Source organism: Silene latifolia, chromosome 10 (genome assembly GCF_048544455.1).
Source record: "Silene latifolia isolate original U9 population chromosome 10, ASM4854445v1, whole genome shotgun sequence".
NCBI lineage: Eukaryota > Viridiplantae > Streptophyta > Magnoliopsida > Caryophyllales > Caryophyllaceae > Silene > Silene latifolia.
The window spans coordinates 90,921,267-90,929,671 of record NC_133535.1 but is presented as its reverse complement, the minus strand read 5'-3'; positions in this window follow the sequence as shown (position 1 = coordinate 90,929,671).

Genomic DNA, 8,405 nt, shown 5'->3' with positions numbered 1-8,405 from the left:
AGTTGATTGATTAATTATATTGGAGATTGTGAGATTTGTGCTCGCTAATAGCACCGGTTTCGTGTTGATTATGAGCAAGAAGGTGGATGTTGTCATATGGCTTTGTTTAGGCACTAGCTTGATCACCTGTACCTCCACACTCCCATAATTATGTTTTGCCTCTTCTTACCCATACCTCACATATTCCATATTTACCTCGGCATGTGTCATGGTCATTTGTTTGGTTGGAATGCATATGTACGGTTGTAGAGATTATTTTCATATTAGATTGCATGCATGTTCTTATAGGTCGTAGTTAGGTGAGAGTCACTACAAAATGAATTATTTCTATCTTTTACATATATTCACCTGTGCTTATGTGTGATATGAGCGACCCGTGAGAGTCCATAATGATAAGTCTCTACAGTTGACAGTTCAGCAAGTTTTTGACCACTACATAACTCGTTTGCATGATTCATATTGCTAATTGATTGTTAGTTGTTGCATTAAATTGGTTTAGGCTTTACAGTTTGCATTTCGCTCTGAGATTGAACTCGTTCCATTAAGTTTTAGGATCGAGTCTAGTTCTTGCTTGGGGACAAGCAAGGGTTTGGTTTGGGGAAGTTTGATGTGTGACTTATATATGATGTTTTACACCCTATTTTACATGCATTTCAGAGCTCAACTATGTAGTTTTATGCTACTATTTGCCCCATTTCGTCTACTTTCGTATTTTTATGTAATATTGTAGATTTATGCGGAAATGAGTAGCAATCGAGCCGAATCCATCCCCGAGTACCTTGCATTACTTTTGACGTGAAGTATTTACTCAAGGAACGAGCTTGGTGCGCATTTCGAGGCCAAAGATAATTTTATGAAGAATTAGAAGCCATGTATCAGCTAAAGCAGTCGATCGACCAGACAACGAGTTCCAGTAGCTGCTGTTTAGCGAAGAGCGGTCGATCGACTGCCTTGTGTGGTCGATCGACCAAGCCGCTATTCTGACGTGAATAAGAAGATCGAGAATTTAGAAGCCCATTGTGTATTAGGTTTTGGAATAAAGTTACGTATATTCCTATATAACGTAACCTAGGTTATTCAGAATAATCATTCAGTTTTATCATTCAGTTTTTAATCCAGTTTTAATCAGTTTTTAGGAAATAATTAGGGTTCTCAATACTGTTTAATACAATTTACTTTTGCATTCGGTTTTTGGATCTTTCTTCTGCAATTCCTCTATTCGGTATTCTTCTGCTCTTATTTCGGTTTTATTACTTTATTTGTTCATAGATAGAATTGCTAGATTAATTTCCCGAAGTCAAAATTATCGTTTTATGTTGTCTGTTTGTTTTTTAATTATTTCAATCATGAATTCGGTAGTTTCATTCCTTAATTTTATTGTTGTTTTCATCATAGTCATGAGTAGCTAAATATCTTGTGCTAGGATGTAGGGAATCTGTAGGTTAGGCGGCATTAGAATAGTGACCTGAAATCGCACGCCGGTCGATCGACTGGGTTCCCTGGTCGATCGACTGGCCACGCTGAGATTGCCTTCGTTTTAATTGATTTAATTGTTATGTTTGACGAATCGAGTGCACGCGACTAGTTGAATGTTTAATAAATGACTGACCCATTAGATCGAAAGATAGGGAAGGTTGTTATACTACCAATTAAAATGACTAAACTATACTAAGATCGAAAGATAGGTAAAGTTTAGGCTTTTAGTCACTTTTCAGGACGAGAGTCAGTACTAGTGATATTAGGGACCTGTAGCGAGATCGAAAGATGCTACCTGTTAAGACTGGACCGAGAGGGCTTCTTATTTTCCCGTCTCACGTGTTTGTTTTAGACCTACCTAGTATTTTGCCGCCGAAACTATAGTGAACCGACCATCTTAGCACCCTTTAAATATTTGTTTTCATCCGTTTATTTAGTTTATTGTCTTTTATTTGTCTTTAACTATAGACCAGCTCAACTCAAACCCCCACTTTTGTTACGTGAGACTAAAATAAGACATCTAATAATTACATCTGCCTCTCTGTGGTTCGACCCTGCTACCACTATCTATAGTTGTAGTTAGGAATTATAAATATTATTTTTGACACCTTACGACGGGTATCAACGAGACATGAGGACGTGTGCATATCATGGCGTACATGATTGATCCAACAACGGAAGTATAATGGATCATCTTCATGCGTTCAACATCATGGGGTTCGGAGGGAGATTGAGACTTGCTCAATATTGTCCCAGTTACCATAGGCACCAATCCCCTTTTTGATTTGTCCATGCTGAAACGTCGAAGAATCTTATCAACATAAGATTCTTGACTTAGTGCCAATATCCTCTTGGATCTACCTCTATGGATCCGGATACCTAATATGCGTTGTGCCTCTCCTAAATCCTTCATTTGGAAATGGTTACCTAACCACTTCTTAACGGAAGACAACATCAGAATATCATTTCCAATGAGTAGTATGTCATCGACATACAAGATTAGGAACACAACATTGCTCCCACTAAATTTCATGTATAAACATGGTTCCTCAACACTTCGAGTGAAACCATTCTCTTTTATCACATGATCGAATCGATGATTCCGACTTCTAGATGCTTGCTTAAGACCATAAATGGATCTCTTAAGTTTTCACACTTTGTTAGGATTTTTAGAATCGACAAAACCTTCGGGTTGTATCATGTACACCTCCTCTTCTAAATTCCCATTTAGAAAAGCGGTTTTGATATCCATTTGCCATATTTCATAATCATGAAATGCGGAAATCGGTAACAAAATCCGTATGGATCTTAGCATGGCTACGGGGGTGAAGGTTTCATCATAATGGAGACCTTGGACTTGGGTAAATCCTTTTGGCACTAGCCTAGCTTTGTAGACATCATCATGTCCTTCTATGCCATTCTTGACCTTGAAAATCCATTTGCATTGAAGAGGTCTTGCCCCTTTAGGCAAATCCACCAAGTTCCAAACTTGGTTTTCATGCATAGAATCCATCTCGGACTTCATGGCTTCAAGCCATAAGTAAGAATTTGGACTAGAGATTGCGGCTTTGTAGGTGGCGGGCTCGTCACTTTCTAAAAGCAACACATCGAGTGGTCCATCTTCTTCGATAAGTCCCATATATCGATCGGGATGGCGAATAACTCGGCCCGTTCTTCTAAGTGGAGGAGGGACAACCGTTTTAGACGATGAATGAACATCTTCTTGCGTCTCTACCTCGGTTTGTGGCTCTTGAACTTCATCAAGTTCAAAATTTCTCCCACTCTTTCCCCTAGAAATAAAGTCACTTTCTAGGAAGACAGCATCTCGAGACACAAACACTTTGTTTTCTTGAGGTTTATAGAAGTAATAGCCTCGGGAGGCCATAGGATATCCTACAAAAATGCATTTTTCGGATCGTGGTGCCAACTTATTGTCATTTTTAATCTTGACATAAGCATCACAACCCCAAATTTTCATATGGGATAGAACTCGAACCTTTCCTCTCCATATCTCATATGGAGTCTTTTCAGTTGCTTTGGTTGGACTTACGTTCAAAGATTTTATTGCGGTTTGAATCGCAAATCCCCAAAACGAGTTCGGTAACTCGGTTTGACTCATCATGGATCGAACCATATCAAGTAGGGTTCGATTTCTCCTTTCGGCAACATCATTGAGTTGTGGTGTTCCGGGTGGAGTAAGTTGTGATATAATACCACAACCTTTCAAGTGTGAATCGAATTCAAGGCTAACATATTCTCCACCATGATCGGATCGTAGTGCCTTTATCCTTTTGTTCAATTGGTTCTCTACTTCGTTTTGAAATTCCTTGAATTTCTCAAAAGCTTCACTTTTATGCTTCATTAAATAGATATACCCATATATACTCAAGTCATCGGTGAAGGTTATGAAGTAGTCATAATTTCCTCGAGCGGTGATACTCATTGGTCCACATACATCGGTATGTATGAGTTCCAATAGTTCACTTGCTCGTGTCCCTTTACCACTAAAAGGATTTCGAGTCATTTTGCCAAGAAGGCAATATTCGCATGTTCCATATGATTGATAATCAAATGGTGTAATCACATTAGTCGAAATTAATCTTTTGATGCGATTCTCGTTTATGTGACCTAATCGACAATGCCAAATGAACGATTCATTTGAATCACTTGATTTGAGTTTCTTTGATTGAATGTTGTAGATGTCATTAGTCGGATTCGATGTTTCTAAAATGTAAATGCCATTAATGGAAGGAGCTTGGCCTATAACCAAGTCGTTCCTTGAAATAGTACAACGATTGTTCTTAATGACAAAACAAAAACCGTCCATGTCTAACATAGCGATAGAAATAATGTTTTTAGAAAGTGTAGGCACATAAAAACAATTATGTAAATACAACTCAAATCCATTAGGCAAAGCTAATACATAAGTTCCCTTGGATTCGGCCGCTACTCGAGCTCCATTTCCAAGGCGTAGATCCACATCTCCTTTGCTAAGCCTCTTCACGTCTCTTAACCCCTGTAAATGATTACAAAGGTGAGAACCACAACCGGTATCCAGTACCCATGTCGTAGTGGAAGTATAATTTACATCAATAACATAAATTTCCGTAGGAATTTTACCTTTTGGAACGATGATTCCTTCCCTTATATTTCGCAAATATACGGGACAATTCCTAAGCCAATGTCCCATGCCATAGCAATAATGGCACTCATCTTCAACTTGCTTGAAGTTTTTCCCTTTCTTTTCCTTCTTCTTAAACTTTTTGCCCTTGGAAGCAAGAACTTGATTGCTTGAGCTCCCACTAGTTTTGGCATCTTTCTCTTCCAAAGACAAAGATCCTATAGATTTTATGAGGCTGTCTTCCTGAGACCGGCTCACAAGAGATCTTGTAGTAGTAGGAGGTTTAGAAGAAGTGATGAAGTTTATGTTTCCATCCGAACCTATCCCAAAATAAAGTTCTCTAGTAGTGTTGAAATCATTGTTGAAGCGAACGTCGTCAAAAACATTGTGGCAAGACTCAATAGTTATCGGTGTAGTAGCGTTTGATGGATTCATTGTAATGAACTACAAGTGTGGAGGAAAAGGAAATATTAACATTTGTCATTTTTAATCATACTTGTAAATAATTTTAACAAGATATGAACATTTATATAGTGACCTCTACCCAACTATAATAAATGATTCCAAGACCCAAATTCATATTAACTTAGGGCACGGTGTGCCGAAATACCCCTTATTAACATAACTCGGTGGATTAACTTTTTAATCGATTCTACTTTTAGAACTCTTGGTCGATAAAATTACATTAATATTTATCTCTAGCCCGAAACACATCCGGAAATCGTCGTGAATACATTCGTTGAGTTCAACCCAAATTTCGAGTAAATGTGTCCATGATCCAAACTCATATCAACTTAGGGCACGGTGTGCCAAAATACCCTTCGTTAACATAAATTCGGTGGATAGACATTTATCAACCACTTCCCCTACGTAACAAGGTTTGTGCCCCGGTGTGGCCGAGTGCACTCCCTCACGAAATAGGTTTTCATGGTTTCTACTTTTTGGTAAGGCTAAGTCTCAATTGTTTATTTTTAGCGAGAGGTCATGTCAATTTATTATCTATCACGTTTTAAGTGAACTAAAGCGGTGAACTACGATAATTGTAATTGACACGGTCGATATACTCGATTTAATGATAATGCATGTTTTAGTTATGGCGATTTAGCGATGCATGCAACATATAAATAAAATGCAAAGCATATATAAAATCCTAGTATGGCCTTCCTAAAATATTAAATCTAATAAACTATTACAAATTCGGAAACCAACTCCTTTGGTCCCTTGTACTTCGGTCTTGGCACGCATCTCGAGGCAACACCGTCTTCATGGAAACTCCGGGAAATTACAAAGTAATAAATAAAATTATAAATGAATTACATAATTTCCTATTATACATTTGTAAATAAAATAAAATAAATCTATTAAATTACAAAACGGTGATACGAGATCACAATAAATTATAACCGAATCGATATTCCCATACATTTCGGGTAATACCAATTAAAACTAAGGCCATACTAAGTAAAATTACATAATTCAAAAATTACATAAAATTATAATATGACAATCATAAATAAAATGCAACATTATAATATGTATGAACATGCCCAATTTTATGCTAAATCGCCTTTAAGGAGCCAATATCGTATATTAATCGGTTTTTACGGATTTGCGTGATTTAACCTCTTATAATCACAATAATTACATAAAATCATATTTATGTACAAGTTAATTACCCTAACCATCTTAGGACTCAAAATTAGTCTCCACTAACATTTGACAATAATTAACCTAGATTTCTTAATATTGTTCATGAATGGACTTAAAAAACAAATTTATGTCATAAACTTCAAATTAAATCTTAAAAATTTCAAATAATTTCAAAATTTGAAATTTAAACTCATGAATATTCTGAAAAAATACCATAACACTCATAATGTTCAAAACTTAGGTTAAAAAATTCGAAAATTTATCGAGAAAAACAATGTTGCGGTTTATCGGATTTATCAATTATAACCATAAAAATATGAGAAAAATTATTTTTATCAATTTTTCACTTTTAGATCTGAAATATGTGATAAAATGAAACATTTGACGTTTTTCCTTAGTCATGAAGTATGTTTTACCAATTTTTACTAATTAAAGTCACTATTTATGTGATTTTTCATCAAAAATTCATAAATCATGCATAAAGACTTCATTATAGCCAAATATTTTACACACATCTTGTAAACTTGCATGTGATAACATACTAAATTTCTATGACCAGATTCGAAATATAACTCATATTAACCTATTTAACCATTTAAATACGATTTTAATTTGAAAAATCCATATTTCGAGCAATATAACTCATTTTATTATGAAAATTTACAGACCATAAGTAGATAATATATGCGAAAACATATCCAAAAATCACTGAAAAATTAGAAATTTAGCTATTTTTAGTCCAAAACTAACATTTTTATCATAAAAATCACATTTTAATGCCATTATTATATAAAATGAACAATAAAAATCCATAAATAAACCAAAGTATCCTAAATAAATTTTAAGACCAGAAACTTTAACATGCAAATAAATTTCATGATATGTCATAATAAACACAAATTTATAAGTTTTGTTTGTTAATCTTATAACTCGGAAAAACAATAACCGATTTGCATTCAAACAACCTAAGGCTCATGATACCGCTTGTTAGAAAAATAAATCTAATTAATTTACATATTCATATATGTGACATTTTCATTTAGTCATAAAATTAAACCTAGATCTTATGCATGCAAACTTAAATTAAAAGAGAAGAAATTATCAATCCTTACTATGATAATTTCAGATTTTTGGGCACAAGTAAGATCTCCTTCTTACTTGTTCTTGAGCTTCCTAATATTGTATGAACAAGGATTCAAGCTTAGAATCCCTCCCAAAGACTTATACCCAAGATGACCTCTTAATAGATTAATATTATTTGTACTAGAACAATATCAATCTAGCTAAAATTGACCCAAAATATTTGTTTGTACTCTTGTTTATTCGGCCAAGAGTAAGGGAAGATTTTGAAGATTTTCTCTCTTATCTTTCTATAAGTTTTTATTAGAGATTTTGAATGAATGTTACACTAGTTTGTATGTAGTGTAAGAGTGAAAAATTAAGCAAAAACTTTTGCTCTTTTCTTTTGGGAAAACCGGAAATGGGGAGGGGAAAAAGCCCAGTGCATGCTCTCCTTTTCTTCCCAAAAGAAAGCTATGCATGCAAGGCTAGGTGTAGGTTTTATAATTATGTTTTCCACTTATAAATAATCAACACAATTTTTATCCTAATACTCCCTCCATTTCGGTACACACACATAAAATGGATGAGTCCATTTTATTTGTGATTTTGTCAATATGTCATCTTATATATAAAATGTATTTTTAACAATTAAAAATCAACATATTAATAAAATATGTCACTTATAAAAATTAACATAGTAATTCATAATTACTTGTACCAAAAGTGTTTCCGAATTATAAACTACAACATTCTGTATTTATAATAATTTATTCATTCCGTTTCAATTGTTTCCGTAAACAATAATTTCATCTAAGTAATAAAACAATTCGATTACTTAGACCGTATCTTATTATAATCAAATTACAATAAGACACGTAAATATTACTTCCAAAATAATCCGTCAATTTTAAGCAATTTAATTAACTCGTATCGACATACGATCAATTAAATAAACAATTAAGAGTGTCACCCTTTAGGTATGACCTAAGGGGATCAACTGGTCACCACCGTCGCACGACAGTAATGTCAAACTCTAGTCAGCCAATCATTACCGATATATGTGGACCAGTTGACAGTAAAATATTACTTCCCACAT